Here is a 22,697-nt window from a genome sequence, read left to right as displayed (position 1 = left end):
TTTTTTAAATGCTTTTTTTAATATTCTTTTTTATTTTTTTAATGTTTTTATTATTTTTTATGTTTTTTTTTAAATATATTGTTTATTTATTTTAATGTTTTTTTTTTGTTTTTTTTTTTTTTTAATCTGTTTTTTGAAATATTTTCTCATTTTTATTATATATATATATATATATATATATATATATATATATATATATATATATATATATATTAAGTTGATTATTATTATTATTATTTAATCTGCTACGTGTTCATGGCTGCTTGTGTCACGCTCTTGGCTTCTCGTTGAGTGTCGTCTTCCCTCCCCTCCCCCACTATTTCTCGTTTCCCCTTGTTCCTGCTCCCCTTCACGCTTGGTATTTTAGTTTTCATTGGTCGAATAGCCCCGATGGCTGCGCCAACTTAGGGTGGCTGAAATCGTTGCCTTCAACTCCATGGTTGTTGTGGCACCTAAGTTTTAGAAGTAAGGCCCGACTTGCTTTGTTAAAAAGGAGGATGAGATTCAAAGATAGAGATTAGTGCCCCCCAAGGTCGCTCTCATGCTTTGCAACTTGGCAACCGAGGCCTTATTGGTCAATTGATGGGCCTCTAGCCCTCTTCGTGCACGGTTCAGACTTGGATAGAGAAGAATTGGAAGTCGCTCATCAAAGGAGAGGTTATTTCTTCGTTCTGTGGTAAGGGCTTCTACACCTACTTTGAAAACAGACTAGACATAGATTTAGTTTCCAGGAGTGGCCCATACTTCATGGGAGCCCAAGGGCTTTATTTGGATAGGTGGAGTCTAAGCTTCAACCCAGAATGTGATGTTCCTTCTTCTATCTAGGTCTGGGTAAAGTTACCCTACCTCCCCCTCCACCGTCAAAACGATGCAACTTTTAGATTAATTGGGAACTCTTTAGGAAAATACATAGATTGTTGAGAGCAAAATGATGGTTTATTTTCCTGTGCAAGAATTTGTGTGGAAGTCGATCTTGAAAAATGTCTCCCAATTGTAGTCGATCTCTGTATGGATAGTTGGGCACATGTGCAGGAAGTGGACTATGACCAACTCCCATTGAAATGTAAACTCTGTCATGAATATGGGCACTTTACGAAAAGTTTCCCAAAACAGCAGGACATACAGAAAATCAACAAGGAGAAGCAATCAAGCAATGAAAACAAGTAAAAAGAAAAAAGGGGAACTCTAATCAGAATAGGGGGCTAGTAATAAATTAAAAGTCTGTCCCCCAGAAAGTAGGTCCAAGCCAAAGCATGCCCACCCCTCCCATGGGGGCCCCCATTATGGAGGGTGGAGATGGCAAAGAAGAAAATAGGTATGCAGTTTTGGCTTCTATCCACGAGGATTGAGGCTCCCCCCACCCCCCCCATAAATGATTCAACCCTCAATGACCCTGAGGCTGCCATTCTCTCCTTGGCCTTGAAAAAGAAAAAAGAAATTCCTTCAAGTCCATAAACATCTAGTAACATAGAAGACACCACGAATGAAGAGGAGGAAGAAGAAGGGTTCTTATCCTCCAAGGAAATAACAGGAACAACAATACCAGTGAGCTCAGTAGACGAGAAATCAAAAGGTGCAAGAGTCAAGGATATGGATAGGAAGATTACGACGAAAAACAAACAAAGAAATAAGGCAGGAAAAAAAGGAAAAAGACAAAGAGTTGGGCTTCCAACACACCATCCCATGCCAATTAGCTGACTTGGGGGCCAAGGGAGGTAAAAAAAGAAGTACAACAAGCCCTGCGAAATGGATGACATCCACAAAGAATAAATAATGAATATTATCTCCTGGAATTGTAGGGGTCTAGGATCTGGGAAAATAATAATGGAAGTGAAATCACTAATACAAAAGGAAAGACCAGTATTCACTTTCCTCCAAGAGATGAAGTTAGAAGAGACATAAATCTCCACAATCTACTCCAAAGTTTGGGTTTGTAGCAATATGGTAGTGGAAAGACCGAGAGGTGCTTCGGGAGGCCTCTGCACAATGCAAAATCTGATAAAATTTCAATTGGTAAGCTCTATAAAAACCACCCACTAGATTGCAACTACCTTTAAAATTTTAGAGTTGCATCAGAACTTCATTATAATCAATGTATATATGCATGTTCACTTTAGAGAGAAACAAGAATGCTGGAAGTCCTTGACAGAGTTGAAAAACACTAATTATGGACGTAACTATATACTAGGAGGTGATTTTAACACCACTATGGGTAAAAATGAGAAAATGGGAGGCTCAATAGTCAGGGATGCCTCTCAGGAGAATATGGAGGACTTAATTCTCAACCTCAACCTATTCGATGTCAAACCTCCTAAATTTCTTTATACTTGGAATAATAAACGCACCGGACCGGGCCATATTGTTGTTAGGCTTGATCGTTTCCTAGCTTTTGATAGCCTCCTTATCTTGAACCTTTGCCTAAAATCCTTTATTCTTACATGGAGTGGCTCAAACCATCGCCCCATCAGCTTCCTTATCCCGCCTTCCCTCAATCTTGGGCCTATCCCCTTTTGTTTCTTCCCTCTATGGTTGGATTCTTTAGGGTTCACAGATTTGGTCTCTCTCTCTTGGTCGGAGTGGTTTGAGGGCAACCCAATCTCTATCTGGGAATGAAAAATCAAAAGGCTAAAAGGTGACATTAAGAAGTGGATAAAGGAAAATAAATATGAAAGGCAATATGCAATAAGGGGTATGGAGGAAAACCTAGCTTTGATACAAGGACAAATTGAGATTGCCCTGGTGAACCTTACGGACTTCCAAAAAGAAGTTGAAACCTTCAAGGCTCTTCATGCCAACCTTAGAAGAGAAGAAGAGTACTGGAGATTAAAATATATAAACAACTGGCTCTTGGCTGGGGACATAAACACTAAGTTATTTCATAAGCAGGCAAAGTTTAGGGAAATAAAAAACAACATATCTTAGATCCATCATGGGGGGCAGACACTAACTAATTTTGAGGAAATCAAGAAAGTTGTCGTGGAACATTTCAAGAACCTTTATCAAGAAGACCCCCATAGAGATCTTGAAAGTGAGGAATTCTTTCTGTAGAATGTCCATGCTTTGATCACTACATAGATGAATAATGGCTTGACCTCCCCTCTGACGTCAGATGAGACTAAATCAATTATATTCTCTTTATCGCCTAATAAAGCCCTTGGTCCAAATGGTTTCTTAGCCAACTTCTATCAAAATTTCTGGGAGGTGATAAGGAAAGACTTGTGTCATATGGTAGGATACTCTTTCAAGAGATTTATCATGGGGGAGGAATCAACTCATCCTTCTTAGCTTTAATCCCTAAGAAGTCCAACCCCTCCTCCTTCTCTAGATTTTGCCCAATCTCTCTATGCAATGTCTCATATAAGATCATCTCGAAGTTGCTTTCCTCCAGGCTCAAAACTCTTTTGCCTCTTTTGATCTTAGTCAACCAAGGGGGATTTGTGTCGGGGAGGAAAATTTTTGATAATATAATTTTGCTTCAGGAAGCTATTGATTCAAGTTGGAAAAGAGGGGATCAAGGAATGATAATAAAAATGAATATGGCAAATTCCTTTGATAGGGTCAGACATAGTTTCCCGATGAAAGTACGAAGAAATATGTGGTTTGATGAAACCTTTACAAATTGGATTTCCCTCTACATCTCTTCTCCTTGGATCACCCCTCTCGTAAATGGTCGGGTGGCAGGTTTCTTTAAAGCCTCTAGGGGATTGTGTCAAGGCTACCCTCTCTCCCCTTTTCTCTACATAATTATGGCTAACTCGCTGAGTAGAAGATTGGAGAAAAACCATGACTCCCACCTCCTTCCTATGACCAGATATAAAGAGGGGATCAGAAGTATTAATCACAAACAGTTTGCAGATGACACCATTATGCTAGGTGGTGCCTTAATTTTGATATCCAGGCACTTCAAGTGGAATATAGATAAGTTTCTTAGAGCCTTGGGAGGAGCCACAAATGACAACAAAAGTCATATATATATATATATATATATATATATATATTTGGAATATCTCCCCCCAAAAAGAAAAAAGGATAGAAGAACTGATGGGTTTCAAAACTATCCGGGATTGGAAATATTTCAACTACTTAGGAGTTCAATCTTCCTAATAAGAGTGGCTCCCTATGCTTGGCAAAGGGTCCTTGACAAAATAAAATCCAAAATTATGAATTGGGGAGGAATTTGGCTAAATAATGCGGGGAGGACTATCCTAGTTAAACCAGTTCTTTCAGCAATCCCTTTATACCAATTCTAAGCTCTTCAGGCCCCCAAGTATGTTTTACATCATTTTAGAATTTATATAAGGAAATTTCCATGGGAGGGAGGAAAGAAAGATAATAAAAAAATCTACCTAGTTAATTGGAAAACTATCAGAGTGCAAAAACAACATCGGGGGCTTGGCATGAGAGACCCCACTATGGTCAATATGGCTTTCAACAATCCCTCTATACCAATTCTCAACTCTTCAGGCCCCTAAGTATGTTTTACATCATCTTGGAATTTAAATAAGGAAATTTCTATGGGAGGGAGGAAAGCAAGATAATAAAAAATTCCACCTAGTTAACTGGAAAACTATCAGAGCACCAAAATAGCATGGGGGGCTTGGCATCAGATACCCCACTATGGTCAATATGGTCATGGGGGCCAAACTCTACTAGATCCTGACAATGAAGCCTAATCATTGGTGGGTGCAAGTAATGAGAGAAAAGTATTTACATCAACACAACAACAGGGAAGATCACATGGAAGCAACTCAGGGTTCTCCTATCTGGAAACTAATGAGAACATCTTTGGATCTCATTTTGAATCTTTGTAAATTCTGGGTAAGGGTGCTTCGATTAATATTTGGTTGGACTCAATCCTAGGGTTCCCTCCTTTGGGTTTGGATCCCTCTCTCTTCTCCCTCAGGGATCATATGATGCAGAGTGGGGTGGTCCATTTAGACCAAATTTCCAATTGGGACCGACAGGGTCTTTGGAGGGGGTGGAAAATGGAAAATATCCCGGCAAACTTGATCCCATCAAGAGATAATCTAATTAAGAAGCTAATTGGATGCGCCCCACTTATGCAATAAATGGAGGATAGGCAAGGGTGGAATAAATCCTCATTCTTGATCAAGGAAGGATACTCCCATCTTATTTTCAATGCCCAAACTCTCCCCACATCCTCAATATGGAATAAAATTTGGAAACCCAATGTCTATCCCAAGGTAAATTTCTTTTGCTGGTTGTTAGCTCATAAAAGAATCCTCAGTGTAGAGAATATCCAGAAAAGAGGCTTCATTGGTCCCTCTCGATGTCCTCTCTGTGAGAACTCAAAGGAAAGTATCCCTCATCTCTTCCTCTGTTGCCAGTTTTCAAGATCGGTTTGGTCGGTGGCCCTTGGCCCGCTTTTCCTCAGAACAAGGTGGCATGTTGATCTCCTTCAGTTCTTTGACTCTTGGCCCAAATTATATGTGGGCTCCCTTCAGGCCAAAAGCACCTTCAAAGAGCTTTGGATCACTCTCCCTAAGTACGTATGCTGGCATATATGGTTATCAAGAAATAAGGTGATCTTCAGCTCTACTTTCCCTCCAGCCAGGATCACCACACTTAAAGCTCTCTCGTCTTGTTTTGAATTTCACAGACCTGCTATGGAACCCTCTCTTGATCCTGATGAATCTGCATGGCTCTCTCCTTGGGCTTGGCCCCCTCCCTCCTCGTCCCCAACGAAATTACCTCCTCCTCACCCTCCTTGGATCCTCAGATTGACACATGAAGGGCTTGTTGAATGGATGCAAAATTCAAATTCATGGACTCTACAATTTGATGGTGCCTCAAAAAGAAATCCTGGGGTGGCAGGAGGGGGAGGGATTCTCATTAATCCCAAAGGAATAATTGAAGATAGGTATGCCCATGGTTTGGAAAAAAAGACAAATAACCAAGCGAAGGATTATGGATTGTATCTTGGTCTTACCTTACCTCAATAAAAAGGAATTAAGGAAATGAATATCCTGGGGGATTCCCTCTTGGCCACAAAACACTTGAACTATGACTCCGCAGCCTAGAATAACAAACTGAATCAAATACTCAAGAGAGCCCTTGGCATGCTTCCCCTCTTTGGGAATCTAATTTCTTTTCACATCCTAAGAGGCTTAAACAACCCCGGATGCGGGTGACAAGACGCGTGTTAATGAAGAGCCACATGCTAGCCATGTGCTGCCTCAAGATTAAGGCAGGCAAGTTGATACGACGCTCGCCGCCAAGGAATAAAAGCATGGGAGAACAACAGAAGCATTTCAATGCTCTGTCCAGTTCACTGGTGCGATTGCAGCAAGCAGTTATGGTGAACAGGATTTGAGGTGGTGATGGGGAGGTTAAAAAAGGTGGTGGGTCGGCTCTCCATGCGCCGGTTCACGCTTAGTTTATGGTTCCCGGTGCTCAGGCTCTTGCCTGGTTTATGGTTCTTCAAGCAACAGCTCTTGCTATCAAAGCCATTTCCCTGACTGTTGGGTGTCGTCTCAAGTCTGAAAGGTTATCCTATTCTGCATTGCTCCATACCCCTGGTGTTCTTGCAAATATGGTGAGGCCTCGACAGCGATTGCTCAGCCGTCGAGGTTCTGCTCGGGGTGGGTCTTCGCGTCCTCCAGTTGATGCGTCCCAATCCCACTGTTGCCTCTGCCATTGTCATCGAATCGCTGAGGCCAACCCCCTCCAAACAAGCCAATTTCTGGACTCAAGCGCCCCAGACTCTAATCTGGCACCTACGGCTGCCTTCGGTTCTGCCATTTTCACCTTCCGCAGTTCTCTGAACAAACCCCGTATTAATGCCCACGTATCGGTTCTCTTCCTTGAGGACTCTCCGGATGGTGGCGATGTTCATCACAATAAGGGGAAGCATCCAGGTGGAAGCTCAGAGGACGCCATGGAGAAGCTTGCGGATGCTCCAGAGCTTGTTTCTAACCTTCCTCAGGCTCAGGAGGTGTCGACATCCAAAGGGGACAATGTCAACATGGACTCCTTTCCCACTGCAGAGGAAATTGAGAAGTATGGCTGGTGCAGGGTGGTCGAGGAGGAGCCGGATGAATAGCCGCCCATCTGTTCGGAATCTTGACCTCCATCGCTGCTCAGGTCTTGTTTTGGTTTTACTGTTTATATCTTGTTGGCTTAGATTCTGTTCATGCTATATCTGTACTGCCCGAAAGGGATAATGCTGAAGGTCTTTTGATGCCCCTACGAGGGTTGAACACTTTTGGTCTAGCGTCCCTACGAGGGATGTCTAGTTTTGGTCTGGCTGCTCTTTTGTGGTATAGTGCCCCTGCGAGGGTTGTTTCGCTCAGACGTGGTGCCCCTGCGAGGGCTGCTCTTTTTTGGTCACTCCTATTCCAAAGTGCCACAGTTGGCCTCTGGTAAAATGACTCTGTGAATGTAACTGTTTTTCTTGATCCTGTAAATAATAGAATAGTTTTAACGAGAAAAAAAAGAGAGAGGCTTAAACAAGGATGTGGATATGCAAGCCAACATGGCCTGCTAAATGAAAGAAGGGTGCAACAACATCAATGGAATAGATGGTTACTTTCCTATTACTAATTATTTTCATAAAAATCCTAAAGTTGAAGATAATTCTATCCTCCTACTCCAAAAACTAGGCACAAAGATAAAGAAACATGGATTTACTTGTCTTAGTAAACTCTATTGGCCCTACCCTCCCCTTGTGGGTTTTCTTCCTTTCTTCCATGGTTCCCTCCTCCCATCTCCCCCTCCCCCACCTCATCCTCCACATCATCCCCTCTCTGAACCCCCTCTCTCGATCACCTCTCCCACCAACACAACTTCCCCTCCCTCACCCCTCATCCCGATCACCCTGCCCACATCACATCCTTCCTCTCCATATTTCCCCCCTCTCCCCTCCCATCTGGCATCATCTGAACTTATCAGTTCTTACACACTCGAATCGTGGTTGTAAATCTCAGCAAGATAGAACACTTTCCATGAAGGAGAGGATAAGTGTGGGAAATCCGCATTTCGCTCCTCATACCTGGGTCTGCACTAGGAACATTCAAGCCACCACCATGCGAAATCCCTCAGAGCATGAAATGCATTTACTCCCTCTTGTTTGGAACAGATGGTTCGCGTGAGAGAAGGATAATTTGCACAAGGTTGGAGTCGTTTCAGGCATCAAGGCAATTATGGTGAAGCATTGGGATCCTGGAGGTAAGCCCGTTGTCTTTCAATTCCACATGAGGCTTCGACTCAAAAAATTATATAAATGGTGGCACAACAGTCTTAACTTCTGCAATATGAAAGTGACTGACTTTATCCTGAAGGTCATTGGAGCAAGGACTCTTTGGCAAAGCCCGGGTAGTCCAGCGGTAATTCTGGCTATGGAAGGTAGCCCCTTCACACAGTTTGGAGAATGTCATCTTCTGGTGAGAGTGTCAATTACTGGTGAGGGTGTATATTTTTGTTTGGTGGAGCATGGAGAGATAATTGTTAGTGAGTGGGATCAGTTCATATTGTGTGTTCAATCTGAGTGTTGTTAGGTTCTCTGCTCCTTCTGGTCAATTGAGTCACTGGGATAGATCCTAAAGAATTTCCATGAATTGTCCCTCTAAGTCAATTCCCACGATGACTCATATTCTCCCAGATGATTCAGAATCTGGCTCTTGGGGTCGCCGATGCCCACGCTCAGTTAGGTAGGTGGGTTGTTCAGAAAAGAAATGGGAGAAGTTCCCACCTCTATTCTCTTTCTCCCCACCTGATTGTGGGTCTTGTGTTAATGATCACTCTGCTCTACAAGCAGGCTTGGATGATCTACAAAGGAGTCTTCATCAATAGCATGAGGAAGCATATGAAATGCAAGAGAGGCAAATTGAGAAGAACCAAAAGATACGTCAACTGGAAGATGAGATAGATGCTCTGCGTAATCAAATCGAGGATCTCCAAATTAAATTGGAAATGCATAACTCTCAGACTATTGAAGAAACAACTAGAATTGACCTCAATTGACCAACTGCCCTAGATGACTAGTCTACTTTTATGTCTGTTTTCTGATGTCCAACTTTAGATGCATTTTGCTAATATGACAATTCTATAAGGTTTATCCTAGTAGTCATGTAATAGATCAATTGTTTTTTGTAATTTTGGAAGGAAATTGGGCTTGGACAACCAGTCTACAAACAACGATGCCCATGGATGGCAATGTACATGAAATGTAAATCTCCCGTCACTTTTCCCAGTATGAGCGTGAATTAATACCAATATAGTACTCTTTACTGTTAAACTAAATAAATGTCTTTTTACATTTTTTTTTTTTAATAAATATTTTGTTCTTTCTATTTTTTTTTTATCATGTATTTTAATTTTTTTATGTTTTAATATATATTTTTATTTACTTTTTTTTTTTGAGAATTTATTTTTTTCAATGTTTTAATTTTTGTTTATTTTTTATTTTATGTTTTAATATATATTTTTATTTACTTGTTATTTATTTTTATATTTTTTGTGTTTTTTTGTTTAGTTTTGTTTTTTTCAATGTTTTAATTTTTGTTTTTTGTTGTATTTTTCATATTTATTTATTTATATATTTATTTATTATTCTATTTTATTTTGTTTTGTTTCTGCATATCCGATTTCATTATGTGTCAATTTGATAGTTGATTTTAAAGTTTTCGTTATAATAGATCGAGTTTGCCCTCACAATGTGTCAATTTCATGGTTGGTCTTTAAGTTTTCATTATAATGGGTCAAGTTCTCTCACACTGCGTGTCAATTTGATTGTTGATTTTAAAATTTTTGTTGCAATGTTTCAAGTTGTCTAAAGCTAAGATTTGAAAATTGTTAAAAAGGAAATTACTCTTGGTATAATGACTCTTTCATTCATGTGTCCATTTTAAAAGTTTTTTTAGTTATAATTTTTTCTATAATGCCATGGTTGAAATATGTTGAAAACTTAAGGTTTTTCGTAGCCATGATCTTTGGGTTTAATTCCATGGTTGAAAATTTGTCAAAATTTTAAGCTTTTTCTAAGTCATGATATTATATCTTTAATATTATGGTTGAAAACAATTATAAGTTCTTTTTATCTAACACCATCGCTGAAAATTGTTGGAATTTTAAAGCTTTTCAAAGAAGTGATATTTTATATTTAATGTCATGCTTAAAAATCATTAGAATTTTAAGGCTTTTTAGAGACGTGATATTTTATATTTAATGATATGCTTGAAAATTGTTGGAATTTTAAAGCTTTTTGGAGTCATGATATTTTATCTTTAAAGTCATTATTAAAAAATGTTGAAAATTTACCCCGAAAAATAAAATAAATGTTATTTCAGCATCAACACTTCGTTTTCAAGATTTTTTTTGCATAAAAAAATTGGTTTTCAAAATGTTGAAAATTTACCTCGATATTAAAAAAATAAATTAAAAATTGTTGATGCAACATCAACACTTTTCGTTTTTGGGCTATTTTTTCATGTTTTTTGGGGGGTTTTTGGCTAGAGTTCTCGTGTTGTGTTTGTAGTTCCCGTTTGATAGTCTAGTTTGTATGTAGCTCTGTGTTTCTATTTATATTTGTATTTCATTTTTTCCTTCATAGATCTGGATCAGTGGTATCAAAGTGATATGTTTTTTCTCTATTTTTTTGTGCATGTCCCCAACAAGGTTGGAGTATAATGAGTTGGGACTTAAACTGGTTGAGACCTTGCAAGATCGTCCCTGCTAACACTAACGACTTCCCATGGCAAAAGAAAAGAAAGATGAGGGAGCAGGAGATCCAATCAAATTGCTGCTTGAAGAAGCCCTTGAGTAGCAAACGAATGAGATGATGGACAACTTTGTCGGCATCCTTCGGTGTATGCCCGCCGACGATGCATCTTCATCCAACAGTCACTTTGAAAGTGTCGCCATGGAAAATTTAGGGCGAATTTTCGCCCTTGGGCAAAATTAAGGGGTTTTAAATTTTTATTGGGCGAATATTTTGTATCATAATACATTGTTACAATTTGCCTCAAATTTATTTTATAAAAATTAGGTATGGAGGTTAGCCCACCTTATTTTAAGGGGGAGGGTAAAAAAAGTAAATTTAGCCCTTGGAATTAGGAGTTACAACCTTCCATTTGCCCTAATTTTCAAGAATAGGTATTTATGATAATTATTTCGCCCTACCCATTCAGTGTAAAAAAAGGTTTTTTTGGTATTGGGATTAATTTCGAGAAAATGACCCACATTTTTTGGAACAAATGGTCGTAAAAGAATAATTCATTTTTATTTAAAAATTCAAGTCTCTTATTGTCATGTATATTTAAAGATTGAATAATTCTCTATCCATCATCCAAGTTTGCATCTATTTAATCATAATCATGTATGAGGATTGTTCGCAAAGTTGTAGAATTTGAATTAATAAGTCAAGATTGAGAATAGGGGTATAGGGTTGTTTGCAAAGTAGTGAAATTTGAATTAATAAGTCAAGAATCAATGTACAGTGGTACAGGTAAGTCTGTGTTTTAATGGATTTTTGGTATATATAACTATTAATTTTCTGATATATACTTGTTATTTTCAAATATTATTTAGATAATAGTTTTTTGTTTGTTTTTTGTTGTTGTTGTTTTTGTTTTTTTTTTTCCAATCCCATTAAAATAATTGATGTTTGATTCTTGCTTTTTAGCTTCCATCCATCATTAAATCAACATCTGTGAAAATTTTAAAAATATCTATTCCTAAAAAGTAATCCTTACGTTCCAAAATCTATACAACCCAAAATCCATTTTTTATTTTGTTACTTACCCTTTATCTTCAATGTACACTCTATGTAAATTACATTTCTATGAAGAAATGATAAAGTAGTTGCTACTATTTGAATCTTACCTTTTCTCTTCAATGTTCACTCTATGTAAATTACGTTTCTACGAAGAAATGATAAAGTAGTTATTACTGTTTGAATACCAAGGTGCTAGAAGTTTGGAAAACTCTCCTAGAAGATCGTTTGTTGGAAGACACCCTATTAAAAATCAAATTTCGCTATTTTATTGATTTATTTTTTTAATTTGATCAATTACATTTTTACTAGGAATTGATAAAGTAATTATTGTTATTCTTGGAATAGTAAGGTGCTCGTCTTTTGAAAAGTGTAACTGGAACACAATTGAATGGATGTCTGAAGATATCTTATTGAAAAAAAAAACTAGATATATTTAAAATATATGTATTATCAAAACAAGCACTGTCATCCAAACTTTCAAGATTGAAACGAAAAAGGTTATATTAAAATGAGAATTTAAGAAAATGAATAATGCATTTGAAACCATTTACTTCATTGTAAGAAGAACTTCGGCGTAAATCACATGAGGAAAGACCTTTGTCGACGCGTTTCGAACCAACCAGTGTGGTTCATCGTCAGGACAAGTTGAAGAAACAGATCCAGCTATGCAAGTTAAATAGACTAAGCAGAGCCCCCAACGACTATCTTGACCAACGGCTAATTTTGACTTTGGGACCAGAGTCAAAAAGTCATTTTTATAATAAAGTTATATTCGGTGACCATTCCTTTTAAAATATATAAAAACATTTATATAAATAAAATAATTTAATAGGTGCTAATGTTAATAGTTAGTTAAAAGGTTTAATAATTAAAAATTAAAAGTTATAAGAGATATTATAATAACAATATACATAGGGTACTTTATAGGATAATAGTTAGTTAGAATTAGAACGAGAAAATAAGTTAAAAATAAATAAATGAATAAAAATAGGAAAAAATAAAATAAATGAACGGAAAAAGTTAGTTGAAAAAACAAAATTAATAATAAAAATAAAAGAGGAAAAACAAATAAATAAATAAAAAATAAAATAAATAAAAATAAAAATATATAAAACTATAATAAAGAACATAGTAAATAAAGGTAAACGTTAGTTTAAAAATTAATTAAAAATATAAGTAAAAATAAAGTAAATAAATAATAAGATTAAAAATAATAATAATAATAAATAAATAAAAAATAAATAAAGATAAAAATAATAAAAACAAGACAATAAAAATCAATAAATAATATAAAACTAAAACTAGGAAAAATAATTAATAACGCGGCTAGTAAAGGTAAAAGTTAGTTGAAAAAAAATAAAAAATAATAATAAATAAATAAATAAAAATAAAAAATAAAACATATATAATAGAGAACAAAGCTAATTAGGGTAAAAGTTAGTTGAAAAAATGAAAGTAAAAATAAAATAAATGAATAAAAATAAAAAATATATGAAAAAAATAATAATAATAATAATAAAAATAAAAATTAATAATAATAATAATATATATATATATAGATAATAGAAAGAACGACAAAAAAAAAGGACAGGAAAAAGACCAATAAAAACCACAGAGCAAAATGGATAAACGCAAGGAGGAAGGAAGGCTCCAGGGGGAATACAGAAAGCTAGCAAAAAGATAATAAGGGGGGGGGGAGGAGAAAGACTAAGATGACAGGGCAGGGATCCAACAGCTACTAATTTTCCAGCCGTCATCTCTATTGAGATTGTTAGGCCTTCTTTCAATCTCAATAGCTTCCCTGAATTTATGATGATGGAAATGAGCAACTTTGGCAACAACCTTGGCCTCCTCTATACTAATCATTTACTTCAAATAAATTTCATTAGCATGATGAAGATGGAGGAGATATTTTGAGCCATTTTATATGCATAGATGTAGTGCAATTTTTATTTACTGGGTGTCCATAGACATCAACAATCATCAAGATCCTATTCATATACATGGTAGCCATGAAGAGGAGAGATATTTAATATCTTGAAGACATTAAAAAAACTTGATGACATTAAAAAATTACTTGTGGTGTGTGTGTGTATTAGTTACAAATCTATTAGGTTTCTAGAGGGATTAAATATGTTCTATGCAAATGTTTTAGCCATTTTTTTCATTGTAAATTTTGAAGACATTGAACCCATTTTATTCATTCAAAAATATAATTTAAACAATGAAAATTTACATGTGGTGTATATATATATATATATATTAGGTTTCCAGAGGGATTAAATATGTTGTGTGCAAATTTTTTAGTCAAAATTTTCCTTGTAAATAGAAAATGTGCGTTGTAAAAAAAATGAATATACATGACTCAAATATTTAAAAATACTTAAAAAAACTTTTTAAAAATATTTTGGTACATAACTCAAATAATTTTTTTAAATATGCATGTCCAATAATTTATTTCAATCTCAACTTCATGCATATGTATATGGAGAGAGCGTAAATGACTATTTATTTTAATGTTGATCATAATAAAATATTTCAATGTTGTAAGAGGAGCAATTAAAATTAAAAATGTTCAGGAGATATGTATTTTATTTAATTATTAATATAAAATTAAAATGCAACATTTAAAATATATAACTAATAATAAAATATTCAATTTGACTAAAAAATAAAATATATTAATATGTGACTAGTAAATAAAATATTTTAATATGGAGGGTTAATTAATATTGAAATGTATTCAAAAATATATTAATAACAATAACCTCATTTTATTGTGGAAAATATATTCCATAGATAAAATATTTCAAGAAAAATATATATTATATATGATTAAAAAATACTATGAAAAAAATATTTTTTATGGCTAAAACGTTTTAAGTAGTCTCATTGTGGCCATTTTTTAAGAATATTTTTTGGTCAATTTTGTTTGAAATCAAGCAAAGATGTGTTAGAATTGCAAGTTTAAGTTATGCAATTTACATAATCCAAGTTTAAGTTATACCTAATATCAAAAGTTTCTCACTTCCTAGAGCTCAGTCAAAAGTTACTGCAAAATACCAGAAAGATATTTAGAATCTGGAAATTCTAGAAGGACATTTAGCAATGGAACAAAGAAAGCAGATTTCCAACGGTTATCTATGAGAGCAACTTCTGATCTAGATCAGAACGAAAATGAAAAGCTGCATAATTATACAAACTACCAAATAGTTTGTATGCTTCAGAATATTGATGATATAGCCCGAGATGTTTTAGAAATTAAAGAACACATCAAAAAGATGCATACTGGTTATATTGAGACATTGGGAACCCAAGATACACACACACAAAAGTTAAATAATATTCAGTCAAACATGGGTATCATCTCCAAGTCTTTGGAACATATTACAAATGCACTCCCCACTCCTGGTTCTCCGCCTCATTATAGAGAAGTAGATGTCTCAAGTTCAAAGCTAAAATTCTCCTCCAATTCTGATGAATCAAAGCATATTTTTTTTAAAGGGGTAGAGAATATAGATAAAGCCAGACTTGAGAAGATCCAGAAAGGAATCAATCTAGCTAGAGAAAAGACAGAGTTGATGAAGAATAGACGAGCTGATCTTCCTTCTGTTGAAAGTCTAAGGTTGCCAAAGAACTATGTCAGCCTTAGTTCTTTAATAAAACAAAATGGCCAATCATCTGCTCCTACAATAATGGCCATGTCAGGAGTAACTGGTGAACAAACACAAGGAGAACCAAGTTCTAAAAGAGATAGAAGTGATTCCTTTTTCTATTCCAACAAAGGAAAAAGAGGCGTTAGTGATATCGATGCACATGAAGCATCAGCATCTAGCCCGTTCAGCAGATATACTGAAAATCTGCAATCTATACCTGTAAGGCTGGACAATCCTGCTTCCAGAGGATATGGAAATTCATTGTTAGTAAATATTGATTGCCTTGATTATAATGAAGTAATTGTTGTTTTGCATAATGTCCATGCTTGGGCACTACAGAGGAAAGTTGAAGCCAAAGTATCATGGTCTGATATAGTTACTCAAATTGTATGGTCTTTTACTGCCATACTAAAGCAATGGTGGGAAAGGCTTGCAGAAGAAGAGAAAGATCAAATAGCTGAACATAGTACTGATCCATTAAGAGCACTGTTTGAAGCTTTAAAACATGAATTTGTTGGATTAGTCCCTGAAGACTCAGCCCATCATTCATAACTATTTCTCTCCCAGAAGTTATGTGACATTGATTATTTGCAAGAGTATTTTTGTGTTATGCAAAAACTTCTGTATCAAGCTAGTGATCCACATAATGTTTCCTATCTGAGATATTACATTCAGTCTATGCTTGGTAAAATTCCCGATCTAATTAATCAGTACATAGCAGATCATAAAGTGAATTTGGAAGGGCAATCATTTGCAGCTATTCACCAATTGATTGTCACAATTTTGCAGAAAGAATGTGCAGAGAGCAAAGCTAAGAAGAATTTTCAAAACAGATGCACTTTAGCACAAAGCTTTGCAATAATTTCAAAGAAACCTATAATTTTGGTTGTCACAAGAAAAGTGAAAGAAAGGTTTCTAAAAAGACAAAGTTTGATAACTCCTGCTCCTGCAAGACTGATAAATACTTTCCTAAAAAGAAAAAATACTTTCCTTCCAAAAGATCATTTAAAGGACAAATGGTAGTATTAAGGAAAAGATCAAAACCTTCTAAAAAAGGTGTGTGTTTTATTTGTGGTAAAGAAGGTCATTATGCTAACGCTTGCAGAGAAAGAAAAGATAAGAAGCAGATGAAGATAATGAATATCTTTTCTACAATCCATGATCCACAAGATTGGGATCTCATATCCCACTCTGATGGAGAATATTTTGAAGTTTCAAGTTCTTCTTCAGGATCTTCAGATAGTGAAATTCCTGAAATCAAGAAATTAACAATTGATTCAGAATCATCTGACTCTGATGAAACATTCATTCCTGATATTAAAATGTTCAGTTTGAATTCCTCGGGACAGATACAAGCAAAGATTGCAGCAGTCAAAGCTGATATAGCACAGTTAAATCCAGTTCAGTTTACAGCAAGAAGAAGATTGACTGAAAAAACTTGAGAATCTTGAGAAACAATTGCCATCTAAAAAGAAAGAAATATTTTCAGAAGAAGAAAGAGATGATGATGACTTCATCGAAAAAGAGTTCGATTCAATGTTCAGACCTTTGCAAATTTCCGTATGAATCAAATTGATGCTCTTAAAAAGAAGATCACAGATTTGGAATCTTCAATTCATCATACAAGGTCAGAAATGATACAGTTGTCATCCAAACTTCAAATACTTATTTCTAATTATGATGATTGTAATTCTAAATTAACAAGCCTACTGATGAAAAATGTGCCAGTTATTGAAGAGATATCCCCAAAGAAAAATGTTGAGCTTTTTAATGTTATGGGCATCGGAGATAGAGTGGTTATTCCAATAAGAATTAAAGTCCCTAGCATTAAACCTTATACTTTGGATGCTCAAATAGATTCTGGTGCTATGAGTAGCTGCTGCAAATATAAAGCCATTCCTCATTATTATTGGCAGCCTACTAAACTCCAATTCAGGGCTATCACTGGTGATTTAATGGAAATAAGTCATATAGCTCCTGAATTTCCTATTTTCTTGAATGATGTCCAGGTTTTTGTCACTTTGTATAGTTTTGATACTGGTGCTGATGTTCTGTTAGGACAAGATTTTCTGAAGAAATATTTGTCAGTCACTTTTGGACAAGATTATGTTATATTCTCCACCACTGCTGGTCCTATCACAGTCCCTGCTTCCAGTGACTACAAAATTAATGTGCAGCCTGAAGATGAGGATCCTCTCCAGTATAGTCTGCAAGATCTGACCAAGATTAATAAGATTGTAAAAAATGCAGAGTTACATGGTCCCAAAACTTTGCAACAAATTTCTGATAAGCTTCGTGCAAATTGTACTTCCAATAGGCCAGATGCCTTTTGGGTAAGAGAAAGGTATTTTGTTGCACTACCTTACCGAGAAGGATATATTCCTAGGCCACAAAAAGCAAGTGCAAATCATATGAGTCCAAAAGAGCAAGAATTGTGCAAAGCAGAAATTGAACAATTGTTAGAACAAAAGCTTATTGAACCCTGTAAGAGCCCTTGGGCCTGCCGAGCTTTTTATGTCAATAAGCATAGTCAGCAGAAAAGAGGTAAGAAAAGGCTTGTGATTAATTATAAGGCCTTGAATGATGCTCTTCTTCCTATTCGATATCCTCTGCCTAACAAATAATTGTTACTTGCTAAGATTGCTAATGCTAATGTGTTTAGCAAGTTTGATCTCAAAAGTGGATTTTGGCAAATTGGTATTATTCCTGCTGACAGGTATAAAACAGCCTTCATTGTTCCTCATGGCCAATATCAATGGACTGTGATGCCCTTTGGTCTGAAAAATGCTCCATCTGAATTCCAAAAAAGGATGGAAGACATTTTTGGTGCGGTAGAGTACATTATTGTATATATTGATGATTTGCTTGTATTTAGTAGAGATGTAAATATGCACAAGATCCATTTAGAACAATTCTATCAACTTGTATATAAGCATGGATTAGTACTTTCAGATTCAGAGGAGAAGTTTCAAATTGGGAAGGTCAAGATTGACTACTTGGGTTTACACATAGAAAAAGGACATGTAGAACTTCAGCCACATGTACTAACCCATCTATTGAAGTTTCCTGATATAATTGCTGATGTAAAGACCCTGCAAAGATTTCTTGGATGTCTGAATTATATAAGAAATTTTTATGCCAAACAATCAGAGGATACAAAGATACTGCTGAACAGACTAAAGAAGAAAGTTGTTAGTTGGACAGATGAAATGACAACAGCAGTAATTAGTATTAAGAGTAAGCTTAATGATTTGCCAAAACTTAAGCTTCCTGATACTAATCTTCCTTTTATACTTGAAACGGATGCTTTTGATCACACTTGGGCTGCAGTTTTGTTACAAAAGCATGGAAGAAAAGAATTGGTTTGTGCCTATTCCTTAGAATCTTTTGATGATACAGAGAAAAAGTATCCTTCTTCTCATAAAGAAATACTTGCAGTAAAGAGAGGAATAAAGAGATTTCACTTGTTCTTGAAAAGTGTTAAATTTATTGTCAGAACAGATCTAAAGCATATGAAACAGATGTTGGCAAACAAAAGATTGTTAGAACAAGGTAGTACCAGAGTACTGAGATGGGCACTATGGCTTGAAGGTTTTGATTTTGATATTATTTACAAATCTGGTGCAGAAAATTATCTCGCTGACATGCTTACCAGAGAAGCTGCTCAAGAAATCAAGGAGATCAAGATGTTCAGACCACTTAATCAGCACGAAGCCTCTACAAGTCAGTCCAGTCATGTCGAGTCTAAAAGAGTCAAGTATGTCACAGTCTGTAGTAACTGTCATTATGAGTTTTGTCTAGAATGTCTATCAAAACAGGTCCGAGTCTTGCCATTATGCCTAAGAAAAATCATTTTGCAAAAATGGTTTGACTCTGAGGAGTCTAGATGGTCATATACAAAAGAGTTACCATATAGGATTAGGCCATGGCATGTTTATTATGCATTGTCTAGGGAACCAGATCCTGTTTATTTTGGTTGTATTCAAAATACTGACTGGACATGGTCAGACTATTTTTCTATTCACCATAGAGCTAGGATACATGGTTCGGTTAAGGTCATATTTTATGCTGCAGCTATAGATCCCTCTAACAATTGGTGGAGTCCATGGTTTAAGCTATTCATGTTTAGGTATTTGCCTAGAGCTAAAACCATTTTTGATAGGACTTTTGCTGAGTTTGTCAGAATTTTCCATTGGGAAATGCATGTAGCTGTCCAGAATGATTATGTCTTAAAGTTTGAGTTCATCCACAGACACACAATTGTCATTCCTAATGAAGAAGATGAGTCCTTTAAGCTTTCTGTTAGATTCAGAGGATTGATATCAGTGGACGAACAAGACAGGCCAACATTCATGTTCACATTCCCATTCTTTTGTTGTACCAGAGATACAGCACCATATTGGCTAGATGAATCTGTCCCATACGAAGTGCTTGCTCCAAATAATGAAGAACTAATTGAGGAATTGATAGAACAAGACCAAATCAGACTTGGCCATAATAATCCAACTGCTCCCGATACTCATGCACAAGATTATGACGACAGAGCTAACAGCGACTGATTGAAGGGATCAATCAAATGAAATCCTTTCATATCCTGCTTTATTTGTACTTATATTGTTCTCTGGTTTCCATGGGATTTAGTCCGAATAAAATCTCCACTGTGTAATTACTTTTGTATAAGAGCTGATGTCCTAGATTCCGGCCATCTTTTCATTTCAGAGATGTCATGATTCGGTCCCCATATGGCTTAGCCTCCAAGGGACGAGATAACAAGTGGTTGTCCCCACTTGCCCGAATCTTTAGAACTATTCATTACTTTTTGTACAAGGTCCTTTCGTGATAGACATCTTGCATGATGTTCTAGCCGAAAGTTTGATTCTTCTGGTTTCAAGTTCCCGGTAAAAGTTTTCACCGGATGACCTGCTAGGATATTATAAATACTAGCATTGTAAGCTCATTTGGGGCAGGAGAGTCTTGAGAGTTTTAGAGAGTCTGAGAAGTGTTTAAGTCTGAGTGAAGTCTCCCTGCTCTGCATCTGCGAGAAGTTTTCTCGATCTGCTTGCACCACGGAGTTTAACTCTATAGTCTGTATTGTGAGTTTGAGTTCTTTGAGTTTGAGACGAGACGAGATCTCCCTGCTCTGCATCTGCGAGAAGTTTTCTCGATCTGCTTGCATCACGGAGCGCTATTCTCATATCGGGTCTCATATCTGGATTTTGTAATTATCTGAGAAGTTAATATATCTTTTACATCTTTGTATTACATGTACATACATATACATATATATATCTATATATATATATCTATATATGTATATATATATATATATATATATATATATATATATATATATATATATATATAGATATATATGACTTTTCAATCGAGAGACCTTTGCATTTATTCATTAACTGTCGATGCATTCACCCTACCACGTGAGCATCACATGGTAGGGTGATGATGTGGCATCGTCTGATTCACTCATTTCCAAATGGCCATGTCTCTCAATCCAGAGGTGAGATTGAGATAAAATTTATTCACATAAATCTTATCAACGAGATGATTGCAATGGATTCATCCATTAGAAGAGTTGAGGAAGTTGAAAAAGATCGAAATTTTTAGACCCCATTTTCATAATGCTACTTTGGATCTCGGGTCATCAAAGTGACCATCTCCCTCTAGATTTTGTTGCAGTGTAACTTTGGAGGGGGTGTGTTATAACTAGATACAAGGAATGTATGTTATAAATTATTTGTAAGCTAGGAAGTTTGGGTAAGGAATTGTTATGTTTGGACATTTCTAGAGATCTAAAGTTTGATGTGCTATTTTTGTGTAGCTCAGTTGCAACATCTTTTGATTATTATAAAAGTGTTCCCTAGTTTCAGTTAAAGAAAACAAAACAAAATTGCTATCGTGGTTGGTGATTGAGTCATCCTACATATGCTTGAAGAGATGAATCTTAAACTAGATGCATCCCATTCATCGATCTATTAAATCTTAAATTTTTTACAAATATCCATATTAACTCTTGACTTATATTGAATACTAAAAGTCATCAACAATAAATTAAAATGCAAATAAATAATTGAAAGATACTTTAAAGACAATGCAAATACTTACCTCAACAAGCTTGTTCTCTCCTTTGAAATTTTTATAAAAAAAATAAACTATTAGCAATGTATTTATATTTACCGTGTTTTTCTTTCTGTCTCGGAGACATTTGATAAAATTGGAATGATACAGAGAATATTAGCATGGCCCCTGTGTAAGGATGACACTCACAAATCTAGAAATGGTCCATTTTTTTTTACCATGTATCCCTTTCTATTTGTATTTATATGTATTTTTTATTGCTTGATTCTATTATCCTAGAAATTAGAAAACCACAATCAATATTATTTAAAAAATAAACAACCTATAAAATATCATGAATGTAAAATTGATAGTATACACATTTCTATGAATGTAAAGTTGACACACTATTAATTTGTGTGGATGTAAATTAAATGGTAGTGCAAACATTTAATCATCATATATTTTAAGTTATATAGGTAAGGGTGAATACCAAATTCTAGCACTTATTGTTGCTATGTAAACAACCCAGATAAAATTAAAATATTAGCTATGTATTTATATTTACTGTGTGTTTCTTTCTGTCTCAGAGACATTTGATAAAATTGGAATGATACAGAGAATATTAGCATGGCCCCTGTGTAAGGATGACACTCACAAATCTAGAAATGGTCCATTTTTTTTACCATGTATTCCTTTCTATTTGTATTTATATGTATTTTTTATTGCTTGATTCTATTATCCTAGAAATTAGAAAACCACAGTCAATATTATTTAAAAAATAAACAACCTATAAAATTTCATGAATGTAAAATTGATAGTATACACATTTCTATGAATGTAAAGTTCACACACTATTAATTTGTGTGGATGTAAATTAAATGGTAGTGCAAACATCTAATCATCATATATTTTAAGTTATATAGGTAAGGGTGAATACCAAATTCTAACACTTGTTGTTGCTATGTAAACAACCCAGATTCAATTGTGTGTGTGTGTATGTGAGGGAAGGTATTTGGTTTATGGCGGAAAAATCGCTCTTGCAGACAAAAGCGATCTCCCTATATTCAAAGACAAATCTAGAAACAAACAAATAAGTAGCTACAAACTTTCTATAATCTATAACTGAAACATGATATATGAAATGTGAAAGAATCTCTTACCTTTCTACGAAATGCTTGTAGATGTCCCTTGATGCTTTCAAAAGAATTTCCTTACTGCCTCAAGAGAATATT

General features: G+C 35.4%; 2 non-coding genes across 2 annotated transcripts; both read left to right on the top strand.

The window, feature by feature from the left end:
• Positions 1–21,597: 21,597 nt before the first annotated feature.
• LOC149227706 (U6 spliceosomal RNA) lies at positions 21,598–21,697 on the top strand. The gene has a single exon (XR_016248581.1). It is a non-coding gene; the product is annotated as a U6 spliceosomal RNA (small nuclear RNA).
• Positions 21,698–22,045: 348 nt separating this feature from the next.
• Positions 22,046–22,145, top strand: LOC149227705 (U6 spliceosomal RNA). Its single transcript, XR_016248582.1, has one exon. It is a non-coding gene; the product is annotated as a U6 spliceosomal RNA (small nuclear RNA).
• Positions 22,146–22,697: the final 552 nt, after the last annotated feature.

Source organism: Pinus tabuliformis, chromosome J (assembly GCF_031772625.1).
Source record: "Pinus tabuliformis cultivar Carrire ecotype Pingquan chromosome J, CPIR1, whole genome shotgun sequence".
Classification (NCBI taxonomy): domain Eukaryota; kingdom Viridiplantae; phylum Streptophyta; class Pinopsida; order Pinales; family Pinaceae; genus Pinus; species Pinus tabuliformis.
This window is presented reverse-complemented; position numbering and strand designations above follow the sequence as displayed.